Source organism: Callospermophilus lateralis, chromosome 4 (genome assembly GCF_048772815.1).
Source record: "Callospermophilus lateralis isolate mCalLat2 chromosome 4, mCalLat2.hap1, whole genome shotgun sequence".
In the NCBI taxonomy this organism is placed as follows: domain Eukaryota; kingdom Metazoa; phylum Chordata; class Mammalia; order Rodentia; family Sciuridae; genus Callospermophilus; species Callospermophilus lateralis.
The window spans coordinates 75,513,067-75,526,997 of NC_135308.1; the positions used below are offsets into that span (position 1 = coordinate 75,513,067).

The 13,931-nt window shown below is 41.7% G+C and overlaps 1 pseudogene; it reads left to right on the plus strand.

Annotated features, from left to right (window-relative positions):
* The first annotated feature begins 1,770 nt into the window (after positions 1-1,770).
* Positions 1,771-2,653, plus strand: LOC143398337 (phosphoethanolamine/phosphocholine phosphatase pseudogene; annotated as a pseudogene).
* Positions 2,654-13,931: the final 11,278 nt, after the last annotated feature.

Genomic DNA, 13,931 nt, shown 5'->3' on the forward strand with positions numbered 1-13,931 from the left:
GATCCACTTCATGCTTTGAAAATAACCTTCATTGCTGTGCATCTTTTAAATTTTTATTTATTTTTTTCTATATTTTTGTTGGCACCATTATTGTTGTACATATTGGTGGGATTTGTTGTTACATATTTGTAAATGCACAAAACATAAAAAATGTAATTTGTCCAAGATTATTCCTCCATATTTCCCCTCTCCTTTCCTTCTCCTTCCCCTGGTCCTGTTCCTCTACTTAGTGATCTCCCTTTGATTTTCATGAGATCCCTCCCCGACCTTTCTTTCCTATTTTCATCTCTAGCTTCCACAAATGAGAAAAAACACTTGACTTTTGGTTTGGCTTATTTCACTTAATATAATTATTAAGTTCAATTCATTTTCCTATAAATGACATAATTTAATTTGTCTTCATGAATGAATAAGATTCCATTGTGTACATATACTGCATTTAAAAAACTCATTCACCCTCGGATGGACACCTAGTGGTTCCATAGTTTGGCCATTGTGAATTGTGCTGCTATAAACATAGTGAGGGATGTTTTTTATATGATGACTTTAATTTTTCAGGATAAATACCAAGGAGTACTATAGGTGGGTCATATGGTGGTTCTATTCCTAGTCTTTGAAGAAATTCCATACTGATTTCCACAGCAGATGCACTAATTTTCAGTCCCACCAACACTGTAAAAGTGTTCCTTTCTCCACATCCTCTCTAGCATTTATTATTGCTTGTATTCTTTTTTTAATATTTTTTCTTTAGTTGTTGATGGACACAGTACATTTACTTTATTTTTATGTCATGCTGAGCATAGAACCCAGTGACCCCCTCATGCCAGTCCAACACTCTACCACTAAGCCACAACCCCAGCACTATTGTTTGCATTTTTGATGGCTGCCATTCTAATTGGAGTGAGATCCCCTTCTCTTGCCCTGCAAAAAAAGTCAACTCAAAATGGATCAAAGACCCAGGAATTATGTCAGAAATTCTGCCAATGGTAGAAGAAATTGTCCACCCAACACTCAAGCATATTGGCACAGGTATCAAATTCCTTAAAAGACTCCTAAAGTGCAAGAAATAAAACCAAAAATCAATAAGTGGAATGGCATCAAATTGTAAAACTTCACAGCAAAGGAAACAATTAAGAATGTGAGGGATAGGGACATAGCTCAGTTAGTAGAGTGCTTGCCTCGTATGCACAAGGCCTTGGGTGCAATCCCTAGTAAGACCAAAAAACAAAACAAAAAAAAAAAAAATTGGGGAGGTTGGTTTTGTGGCTCAGCTGTAGAGCACTCGCCTAGCACGTTTGAGGCCCTGGGTTCAATCCTCAGCACCACAGAAAAATAAATACATAAAATAAAGTTATTGTGTCCAACTACAATTTCAAAGTGGGGGGCGTGGGGCGCTTAGGAACCAAAAAGAGTGCAAAAAATAAAATCAAGAAATCAACAAATAGGGCTGCACCGAGGCTCTGGCTCTGGTTCCCAGGCTTTTAAAGGGGGCACGGCTGCGACCTAGGCGCAGTTTAGACGCACATCATCCATGGTTCCTCTGGATTGGAAGGACTCATGACAAAGCTCAGAAATCCTAGGATGGATTAAGACACCGCATCCCCTCCAATTCCCCCTAAGGGAGAAACTCAGAGATCCTGTCCTCTTTTGAAGATCCTTTTGGTGCCCTCAAAAGGATTTGATCACTCAGGATAAAGCTGCCAGAGGAGCTCTGGAAGTCTGGAGGCCAACAGAGTCCCTAGAGGTGGTGCTCAGGGTTATGCATTGTCAATGAGTAGGTGTCTTCCAATGGCTGGCCTCCGATGCCTGACTAGGGACAGCGGGATGGCTGCGAAGGGCACACCATGCTTCCTCCTGACCTTTGACCTCAGGAGACCATCGTGGACAAAAACAACGATGACTCCATCGTGTAAGCTCCAACAGGCCAGAAGCTACCCGACAGCCGGTGAGCCACACACCGCGAGGCTTTCTACAAGGAGTACAGGCAGCGCGTCTTCTAGTACCTGGGTGAAAAGGGTTTGCGGCTGTGGGACCTGCACGTTATCTAGAAGGCCATGCCCCTGTGTCCGGGTTTGGGGAGACTTGCTGCACTTTGTGGCTAAGCAGGGCTCCTGCTTCCAGGTTATTCTCATCTCAGACGCCAACACTGTTGGTGTGGTGAGCTCCCTGCGTGCCGCTGGCCACCTGGGCCTGTCCGCCCTCTTCCTCAGCGACCTGTCCCGGCCTGAAGCTCGGGGACTGCTGGGCTGCGACCCTTCCACACGCACAGCTGCACGCGCTGCCCAGCCAACATGTACAAGCACAAGTTGCTCAGCCACTACCTGCGCGAGTGGCCCGCAATGGTGTGCAGTTCGAGCGCCTCTTCTACGTGGTCGATGGTGCAAAAGATCTCCGACCCGTGGGGCTGATGGCTAAAGGTGACGTGGCCTTCCCGCCCGGCGGCTATCCTATGCACCGCCTCATTCAAGAAGCACTGAAGGCCGAGCCTAGCTCCTTCCGCGCCAGTGTGGTGCGCTGGGAAATAGACGTGCGCTTCCATCTGCAACAGATGCTGAAGACTGTTCAGCCCTACCGCCTGGATGGAGGAGGCTCCAGGGGCGAGAGGGCAAAGGAAGGGCCGAGAGGTGGAATTGGGAAAGACAAACCTAATTAGAATTTCGTTCATTTGGGGACCGGGAGAGGGGTCTGGAACCGACCTTATCTATGCAATTAACCCAGATCGGCTACCTTCCCCGGTTCTACTATAAACAGTTCCATCCTGGAGTCTGGGGAGTGGTGTACATGCCTTGAAAGACAGCAGTGTTTGCAAAACCTCATGCTCCCAACGGGGAGGAAGGGGCTCCTTGGCAGACGGGAAAAGGAACACCTCCCACTGCTTTAACTGCTGCCTGGGGCTGCATAACCTCCCCTCCCCAAGTCTTCTCTCAAAGAAGCCCGGTATCCCAAACTCCTCCTCGGGGCTGCACCGGACTCCCAGCAGAGACAGATAATCCTCTCTGCCGACAGCTCCAGGCCTCCTCGATCTTGCCTCAGCCACAGAAATCCCCACTATTTCTGTGCTCGCAACACCATGAATCCCCCTTCCCACCCCGCCAGCACCTCTAAATGGGGGGGAGGGTGGGTTGTGGAAAGCGAGAATCAACAGTCGCCTCCTGCTGGTGGAAGGGGGTAGCACACAGTCCTCCTCGGGTTAATGTCAGCCAGAGACTTCACAGCGTGCAAAGGTGTCTCCTCACACCACAGCCTCGTCCATGCCATAAGAGCCCAGGGACTTCACCAAAGTCGTCCTTAGTGTCCACCTCCTTCCATATGGAACAAAAAGCCATGACGTTCTTAAGCAGAGCCAGGGAAACCCAAGCCCCTTCTCCCTCTGGTGTTTGAGAACTATAAAGGAGGTGAAGGGAGACCAAAAAAAAAAAAAAAAAAAATCAACAAATGGGATGGTATAAAACTAGAAAGCTTTTTCACAGCAACGGAAACAATCGAGAGTGTGAAGGGAGAAAATCTTTGCCACCTGCACCTCAGAGCATTAATCTCCAGGATATGTAAAGAACTCAAAAAACTTAACACCAAAAAAACAAATAACCAAATCAATAAGTGGACTAAGGAACTGAACAGACTTCACAGAAAAAGAAATACAACCAGTCATCAAATATATGAAAAAATGTCAACATCTCTAGCAATTAGATAAATGCAAATCAAAACTACACTGAGATTTCATCTCACTACAGTCAGAATGGCAATTATCAAGAATACAAGTAACAATAAATGTTGTCAAGGATGTGAAGATAAAGGTACATTCGTACATTGCTAGTAGGACTGAAAATTGGTGCAACTACTCTGGGAAGCAGTATGGAGATTCCTCAGGAAATGTGGATTGGAACCACCATTTGATCCAGTTATCCCACTCCTTGGCATATACCCAAAGGACTTAAAATCAGCATATTACAGTGATGCAGGCACATCAATGTTTACAGCAGCTCAATTCACAATAACCAAGCTATGGAACCAACCTAGATGCCCTTCAACAGATGAATGGATGAAGAAACTGTGGTATATATACACAATGGAATATTACTCAGCCATAAAGAAGAATGAAATTATGGCATTTAGCAGTAAATGGATGGACCTAGAGACTATTATGCTAAGTTAAATAAGCCAGTCCCGCCCCCCCCCAGAAAAAAACAGCCAAATTTTTTGTCTGTATGGGATACTAACACACAATAAGAGCAGGAAGGGAAAAATAGAAGGCATTCGATAAGGGAAAAATAGAAGGCATTCGATTAGGGAAAGGGTAATGAAGGGAAGGGAGGGGGATGAAAATACAAAAGACAGTAGAATGAATCAAATATAACTTTCCTATGTTCATATATGACTATATCACCAGTGTAATTCCATATCATGTACAACCACAAGAATGGGAATTTATACTTCATGTATGTATACATATATGTATATATGTATGTATATATATGGATGTATGTCAAAATACACTCTCTTGTCATGTATATCTAAAAAGAACAGTGCAAATTTTAAAAAAAATAATAATAATGTGAAGAGCCAGGTGCAGTGGCACATGCCTGTAATCCCAGCAGCTCAGAAGGCTGAGGTAGGAGGATCACGAGTTCAAAGTCAGCCTCAGCAAAAGTGAGGTGCTAAGCAACTCAGTGAGACCCTGTCTCTAAATAAAATAAAGCATCTTTAATTGTCATATTATTTCTTTAATTTTAAAAATAGTACATGTAATCCATGGATATTTAGAAAATATGACTATCTATGTAATAAGTACCCTAAAATTTAACAACTTAAACACAGTTTCTGAGTCAGGAATCTGAGAGTGGCCTAGCTGGGATGTTTTGGCTCCATGGATCTCATAAAGCAGTGGTCAAGATGTGGGACAGAGCTGTGCTCATCTGAAATCTTCAATAAGACTGGAACATCCTCTGCAAAGATGGTTCATTCACATGGCTGTTGGTCGGAGGCCTCAGTTCCTCACTGACTGTTGGCAGAAGATCTAAGTTGCTTTCCACAGAACTTCTTATTCCCTCCAGAGTTAGTGACCAAGAGAATGTGGTATAAGCTACAATTCCTTTTATGTTCTACCATCAGAAGTGACATCCTATCCCTTCTGCCATATTCCTTTGACTCACTTTCTATCCTTGATGCTGTGTGGCAATGATGGCAAAAAAGAATGAATGCCAGAAGGTGGGAATGATTGGGCCATCCTGCGAGGTAGCCACCACACTTAGAGAAGGATATAAAAATTACTCTTATGTCTGCCATTCAATCATAACAGATCTTGCCAGTTCTTTTTTCTCCCTCCCATTATAGCAGATCACAAATATTTTTCATGTTACGAAATAACATTTTAATGTATGATATTTCTATGTTTGCTTAATATGCCATGTGTGGGGATACCAATCTATTAACATTATTTCATAATTAGCTTGCGTATTTGGTGATTATTAATTGTTTCTCATAGTCTTTTGCCCATTATCTTTGTGTGTTCCATTTACCTAAAATAAGTTCCTAGAAATGTTATGCCTACGTCAAGGCATGTACACATACTGCCAAAATATTCTCCAGAAAATGTGTACCAGATTTATGCTCCCATTGACATAGCAAAAGGGTACCAAATTTCTACTTTTTTAATTCTCTTTAGTTATGATACAGCACCAGGATACACCTCAACATAATTCCAAAAGCATGGAACTGCTCTGACTCAGTCCCCAGCAGCTCCTCCTGCCCCTCTCCCCTCCTTCAACTCCATCAATCTTCAATTCATTAACAATTTGTTTTTGCTTTTTGTAACTAGGTTCTTGTGAATATACCCAATGCAAGGACCCACAGTACACATCCATGCATGCACATACAAAATTTCAGTCAGATTCACTCCAGTGTTCTTCCTTTCCCAGTCCCTTCTTCCTCCTCTGTCCCCTTCATCTAGTCTACTGATCTTTCCTCTATTTTGATGAAATTCCCTCTCCTCTCTTTTTTCACCCCCTGGGAGATCTTTTCTACCTGCTCCTCAAATAGGAGATTAATATCCAGAATATATAAAGAACTCAAAAGACATCACCAAAAAAAATAATAATAACCCAATTAAAAATGGGCAGAAGAACTAAACAGACACTTATCTAAAGAAGAAATACAAATGGCCAACAAATATATGAAAAGAATATTCAACATCTCTAGCAACCAGGGAAATGCAAATCAAAACTACATTGAGATTTCATCTCACTTTAGTCAGAATGGCAATTATCAAGAATACAAACAATAATAAGTGTTGTGAGGATGTAGGGGAAAAGGCACACTCATGCATGGCTGGTAGGACTGCAAATTAGTATAACCATTCTGGAAAGCAGTATGGAAATTCCTCAAAACTCTAGGAATGGAAACACCATATGACTCAGCTACTCCACTCTGGTATCTTATAGGAATACAGCCACATCAGTGTTTATAGCAACGCAATTCACAATAACCGAGTTATGGAACTAGCCCAGATACACATCAATGGACGAATGGATAAAGACAATGTAGCATATATACACAATGGAGTTTTACTCAGTCACAAAGAAAAATGAAGTTATGGCATTTGCTGGCAAATGGATTGAACTGGGCCTGGCTAAATGAAATAAGCCAGACCCAGAAAGTCCAGATTTGAATGTTTTCTCGCATATGCAGAAACTAGACCAAAAGGAGGGGAAGAGGGAGGAGATTCCATGAATCTTCACTGAGAAATCAGTGAAGTAGAGGAAGGGGATGGATGGGGAGGTGGAATGAGAAAAGAGAAGAATGGAACGAAACCAGCCAAACTATCCTATGTACATATATAAATATGCTGCAATGAATTTCACCTTTGTGTATATCTATAATGAACTAATGTTTTAAAAAACTATAAATAAATAGAAAAAAGACTAGAAAAATAGAGGAAATTGAACAGAGGGAGAAAGGAGGAAAAGGAGAATCACAGGGGATGGAATTGGACCAAATTATATTTCATCCTTGTATAATTATGTCAAAATGTATCCCAATATTATGTATAAATATAATGCACTAAAAAATGTTTAAAAATCAGTTTTCCCTTTCTGGCCATTTTGGCTGCACTATCAGTGGCTTGATTTCTCTTGGCCACATGATTATCAACCTTCTGATGTCAAGGTCAGTGTATATGATTGCCACTTATTTTGGCTCAGCCATAGTCTGTATTAGCATCAGGATTTCAAGGGCAAGCTTAATGTCTTTGTTTTCAGCAGTGAGGTGTCATCTTTCTTTCCAGATAGTTCCATATGCATATACCATCATTAAAGTATATGTTGAGTCAATATAAATGTTTACCTTTTTTCTTTTGTACAATCTGAGGTCTCTTGTCAGAGCAATTAATTTAGCTTTATGGGCTAATATTTTCAGCAGAAAGGCTTCTGTTTCTAAGACCTATTGTTCTGTGACCATAGCTATCCAGCTACCTGCTGACCATTGCCAATGAAGTTGCTCCTATCGGTAAAGAGGTCCCAGTCTAGCTCTTTCAAACTAGTGATAGTTTGATCGAGCAAATCCAATCTGCTACATCTATCTCCAAGATCTCTGAGTCAGTTGTTTTGGTTCATTATCATCTACTAGCAACAGGGTTGCTGGGTTTAAGATTGAAATAGGTGTTGAGGTGGGGGCATTGTTTTTGTACTGGTTGACATTTGGATTTCCTGATAGGATAGCCTGGTAGCTCTCCATTCTCCCAGCAGTCAGCCACTAGTCATCCTTTTGCTGTATGGTCAAGCTATTTTGTCAAATGTTGGGGACCGCAAATCAAGTCAAGATGGCGCCTGGCAATTTGCCAGGAGGAGTGGTTTGTGAGGCAACGCCACCGAGCCATTAAGATGATGGGGATTCCTTATTGGCTGATTGTTGTATCTGGATGATGCTAATTGAGTCAAGCTGTGTGTAATCAGTTAGGTATATATATATATATATACCACTGTTGTTCCGTAATAAAGCAGTTCCTGCTTCAACCTTCAAATTGCTTGTCACCTCCCAGTTATTTTGCCCAGCCAGACTGCGGCAGACAAATAGGCTATTAGTCACAATATGTCTCCCAATGTCCATAAAAGAGTTCTGTGAGCTGTACTTTATCTGAATTCCTTTTGTAAATCAGGCACCCAGGGCAGAGATTGTAATGAGACTTTGTTTTAACTCTCAAAGATAGTTTGATATTCTGGGGTCCAAGTGAAAGATTTAATTCCTGCTCTTTTTAAGGTCTTATATGAGGGTTAACTATTAGGTACCCAAATATGGCAAAATCTTGACATTCTCGGTAACCCATATGTCTGTCTCTTGTTCCTGGCTTCTCTGAGGTTCAAGATAGCCTGCTTTGGAATGGGAGAAAATCTTTACCACACACACCTCAAATAGAGCACTAATCTCTAGGATATAGTCAAACCAATAAATGGGCTAAGGAACTGAACACTTCACAGAAGAAAGATACAGAATCGATCAAAAAATATGAAAAAATATTCATCATCTCTAGCAATCAGAGAAATGCCAATCAAAACTACACTGAGATTTCATCTCACACCAATTAGAATGGTAATTATCAAGAAAACAAGCAATAATAAGTGTTGGCAAGGATGTGGGGGGAAAGGTTCACTCATACATGGCTGGTGGGACTGCAAATTGGTACAAACACTCTGGAAAGCAGTATGGAAATTTCTCAGAAAACTTGGAATAGAACCACCATTTGACCCAGCTAACCCACTCCTTAGTTTATATCCAAAGGACTTAAAATCAGCATATTATAGTGACGCAGCCACATCAAGGTTTATAACAGCTCAATTCACAAAAGCTAATGTGTGGAACCAACCTATATACCTAGATTCCCTTCAACAGATAAATGGATAAAGCAACTATGGTTACACAATGAAATATTACTCAGCCTTAAAGAAGTATGAAATTATGGCATTTGCAGGTAAATGGATAGAGTTAGAGAATACCATGATAAGTGAAGTAAGCCAATTCCAAAAAAACCAAAGGTCAAATGTTTTCTGATATGTGGATGCTGATCCGTGGGTAGATGGGGAGCGGGGGCAAGAAAAAAATGAAGGAACTTTGGTTTGGGCAGAGGGAAATGAAGGGAAGGGAGATAGATGGGAATGGGAAAGATGGTGGAATGAGACAGAAATTATTACCCTATGTACATGTATGATTGCACAGATAGTGTGACTCTGCATCATATATAACCAGAGAAATGAAAAGTTGTTCCATTTGTATACAAAGAGTCAAAATGCATTCTGCTGTGTATAACTAACTGGAACAATTAAATAAAAATAGGCTGCTTTGGATATGACATCAAACTTTGGGTTTGTTGGCTAATCTGGAATCCCAGATAGGTGACTTTTTACAAAATTTAGCCTTTTTAATGGACCACCCAATATCCACATGAGGCAGGGTGATTTAGTACAGCAATAGTGATTGAAATGCAGTGTTCATAGTCAGAGCTGGCCATAAGTAGATTATCCATATATTCCAAAGAATTCCTGGATCCATCTGTAACCCTCACAGGTCTTTTGCTAGACTCTCAGTAGGTGAGGTTTTAAGTCCCTGATGTAAGACAGTCCAATAAACTGGGTGGTTAATTTGGTACTGAGGTCCTATCTTTCAAAAGCAAATAGTAATTGGGAATTTCGTTCCAGTGGGATGCAAAAGAATACATTCTTTAAATCTGGCATTATTAAATGAGCCATGGTTACCTGGCACTGTAGTCAGCAGGGTATAAAGATTTGGTACTATGGGCTTATTATGGTTTAAATGTGAGATGTGTGCGACAATGAAAGAAGATTTGGAGGTAAAATGACTGGGTTATGAAAGCTTTAACTCAATCTGTGAATTAATCCTCTGATAGGGATTAACTGTGGTAACTGGAGGCAGGTAGGGTGTGGCTATAGGTCCCTGGGGACATGCCTTTGGGGTTTTTATTTTGTTCTTATTGAACACAGGGCTCTCTCACTCTCTCCCCCTCACTCTCTCCTTCCTGATGCCAGGTTCCCACCTGCTTTCTTCCTCCACACTATTCCATCATGATAAGCTGGTTCATCTCACGCCCTGAGAAATGGAGCCAGCTATCTATAGACTGAGACCTCTGAAACCATGACCCGCAAATAAACTTTTCCTCCACTAATTGTTCTTGTCAGGTCTTTTGGTCACAGAAACAAAAATTCTGACTAAAACAGAGCTAAATATACTAAACAACATTATATAGAGTTCTCAGGCTTTGCATAAATCATTACCCATAATGTAATCGGGTTATTTTGTTGTTGGCGTATATGTCATTGTTGTTGGAGATATGTGTGTGTGTGTGTGTGTGTATGTTTGTGTACGTGCATGTGTATTTTACACAGGCAGGTTTGGAATATTGTAGGGGAACTGGTAAAGCTAATTCAATCTGTTTTTTAAAAATGTATCCAAAAGAGGCAGGATCACTAGTAATTCCTCTATTTTAAGGTAAGGGAGGAATATTGTTTCTTCTTGGGACAAGTTACCTCCTCCTTAAGCAAAAGTCTGGCTGGGAAAACCTGATCATTCTTTCCAGGGTCCCTTTAGCCCACACAGCCTTACTCACTTTTTAGCAGACCTCTAGCAGAACAGGCTCAGCTTCCTTTTCCTGGGTGGCAAGTGAAAGCTGGAATTAGAGCATGTTTTCTGGTGGCACTTGCAACAAGAGTTGTTACCTTTGAGATAGGGCAAAGGATAGGTAGCTAATTATCAAAGAAAAAGAAATGAGTAGATAGCACCTCCCATCACCCCTCACCAGGGTGCTAACAGCTTCCAGGGGAAGAATGGTACTTTCCAACACAAGCAATCACACCCTGTAGCAATCACACACTTCCTGTCTTTTGGTCACCTTTTGGTCACATAGGCATAATGGGAGGAGGGGGCAAGAGAAGAAAGAAAACCTAAAATCTATAAAGGAGCAAGACACCCCCATTCCCTCAGGCACCCGCTCTGGACCCGCTTCTCTCCACAGAACTAACACTGTCTCTCTCTCTCTTTCTCTCTCTCTCTCCCCACCCCCTCTTGCCCTCACCACCCCACCTTCTCTCTTCTGTTTCTTTACTTTTTTTGTATTCATTTATTAATTTTATTCAACACAGATTTATCATGCATTTAACATACAGTGGGTACAAGGTAGATTCCAAAAACATTTTGATGAAAATTGCACATACTCTGTCTCCTCAGAAACCCTTAGACCAGTAGAGAGTATGTACTCAGAATATTCACACAAATGAAAACTTTATTGTTGTATGCAACATGAAGGAGGTAGACAGTGTTATAGAGTGTATAATTGAAGGTTTTGTCCAATGAAGGAGTTGTGGGGAGGTTTCCTAAAGAATTAATGGTTCAAGTATGACTTGCTGGAGAAAGTCAGGCCCTCTCATCCCCTCTGAGCCTGCTCACCACAGCTCCAAGCCTACCTCCACAGGAAGGTCTCTTCTGTTTCTTAAATAAACTTTGCTTTCTGCTCTTGCCTTGGCATTTTTGGGGGTGTTTAATCTTCAACACCTGGGGAACAAGGACCTTATCCTGATTTTCAAAACTGGTATCACTTTTGCAGGGAGAGCGTTATCTGACTATCTAATGTACGTAACAAATCTCTTCCCAGGAGAGGGATTAGACAATATGACATATAAAGTTAATCATCTTTCTTCTCCCAGTTTGCATTCAAGGGATTGGAGCCTGACTTACCACTCTTCTCGTTATCACAATGCATCAACTTTACATGAGTTATTCATTTTCAATTATACCAACAGGCTCTCTTACCTTTTTTTCTCAGTAGGCATATTGATTTTCAATGGAAGGAGCCCTTCCCATTCTTTTCTTTAGGCTTCCTTGAAGATCCACGTTTGTTGGAGTTGGCTTTAGTTTTTGTTCCTCCCAGGCACTGCACACCTGAAAAGCGATATCAACTAGCTGCAAGGGGTTTATGTCAATTGCCCCGTTTGCCCACTGAAGTTTTTTTGTATGTCTGGGGCTCCCTGTCCAGTTAAGGTCACATTGACCATACAGAGATTCTTAGGAAAGTCTCTGTTCAGAAACAAACAGGACAAAAAGGCAGGTGTGCCTGCATACATGGGGACTCCAGGAGGCCCTTTCACTGCTCAACTCTGTGGACAACACTCAGGGCTCTACCCACAAGGTTTTTCTGACAGGCAAAAACTCAGCAGCTCAGAGGAGCAGATACAAGACAGAGGAGCAAGTATCTGAGGACTTGCCTCTCACTGTCATGGGGAGCTGCCACTCTAAGTCCGAATTCAAACAAAAGAGAGTATTATTTATGTGGCCAGGGGCTGTCACCCACCCATAGAGACTGATGCTCTGTGGAAGAACAGCAATTTCCTGGCCTGTGTCTTGGGAATTTAAGGATGAAAAGAACAACTCAGGGGATTTTCTCAGCATCATGTAAGCAAGCAAGTAACAAAAGCTAAAAAAAAAAAAAAAAAAAAAAAAAAAAAGCAGTTAGCTTAACCACATCCCAGGTCCAAACAAATGTTAGACCACCGTATCCTGAGTTTCAGCTGAGCCAGGAAATAATCTATTTCAAAGTCGTGTAGAACCATAAAAGTACTCAAACCCAGGACATAGCTCACCACGACCACGACCATATCCTGAGTTGGGCACATTCTATGGGATACAAAGTACAGAAAAACAATTTTTTATAGGAAGACAGCTTTCGTTTCTGTTTCTCAGAAATGGATCATGTAACAGTTTTTTATAGAAAGAATAGCAAAATGGAGTCTTAAGCCTGTCTATGACAGTTCTTGCTTTATAATTGTCTTATCTTACTTATCAAAATCTTATATCTATAATCTATATGTTTTACTAATCAATAACCTGTAACTTACACTCTTGCTGATTTTATTGATCAGTTTACACCACAACATCACCATTACCCTGGCCTCTGGTTACACTCAGGGTCAGGGGGGCTTCATCCCAGATGCTGAGGTCAGACAGGTGACTATCTCTATGTAGGCATGGCCTCTGGGGCTGGTTGTATAGCTGCAGCATGGCCTAAGCAGTCCTGGACCTTCAGCTTTTGTTGAACCACGCCTTAGGATCCTACAGTTACTCAGCTTATTTTCGTAACATCTGCTTTTTCCAGAGCTGAAGAGGTTGCAGATTTTTTTCTCCACTCTAACTCTGTTTGTGAGCCCTACCTGGGTCCCACAACACAAACACACACACACACACACACACACACACACACACACACACTTATGCAGTCAGTTAGCCTGACAGTCCTCCTGTGCAGTTTTTCATCCTGTCAGTCTCCCCATGCATTTAGGTTGATAGAATACTGTCATAGCAAGAATTATTCTGCCCTCATAATGGGTGTTCCTTTGGCCAAATGAGGTGTCCTATCACATCTTAAAAGAAGAGACCATTCCTCTTCTCAGATCATAATATAGTGGTGCTGACACCCACTACCACATCCTTTTTGGCTGGCAGCCCCCACCCACCATGGACAAGGACGGACATTGGAAGGCAGGGCAGAGGCCAAGTCCCCTTTGCCCATTCCTCTATAGCACAGGAGCTTTTCTTGAATTTTTCTTCCTCACCAGGGATGGTGTTCCTGATCCACAGCAGGGTGGTCTGTGATTGCCTGGGGCTGGGTTGAGAAGCAGTGCCAGGCCTGCCAGCCTGGGTTGAAAGGGATTTAACTTTTTCTTCTTGTGCCCTTCTATCCTTGCACACCAGAGAAAGTGCCCTTTCTTTCATCATCAATTTAGTTCCTAGCTGTTTGTATTCCCTATAACGCAACTTCAGAAATACCTGCACATATATAATATAAACTCGTTCCTCTTAAACTCATTCCTCTGGCAAGCCAATTCCAACTGCAAGACTGTATAATAATTCAGAATAACATTCAATGGCTAGACATCTTT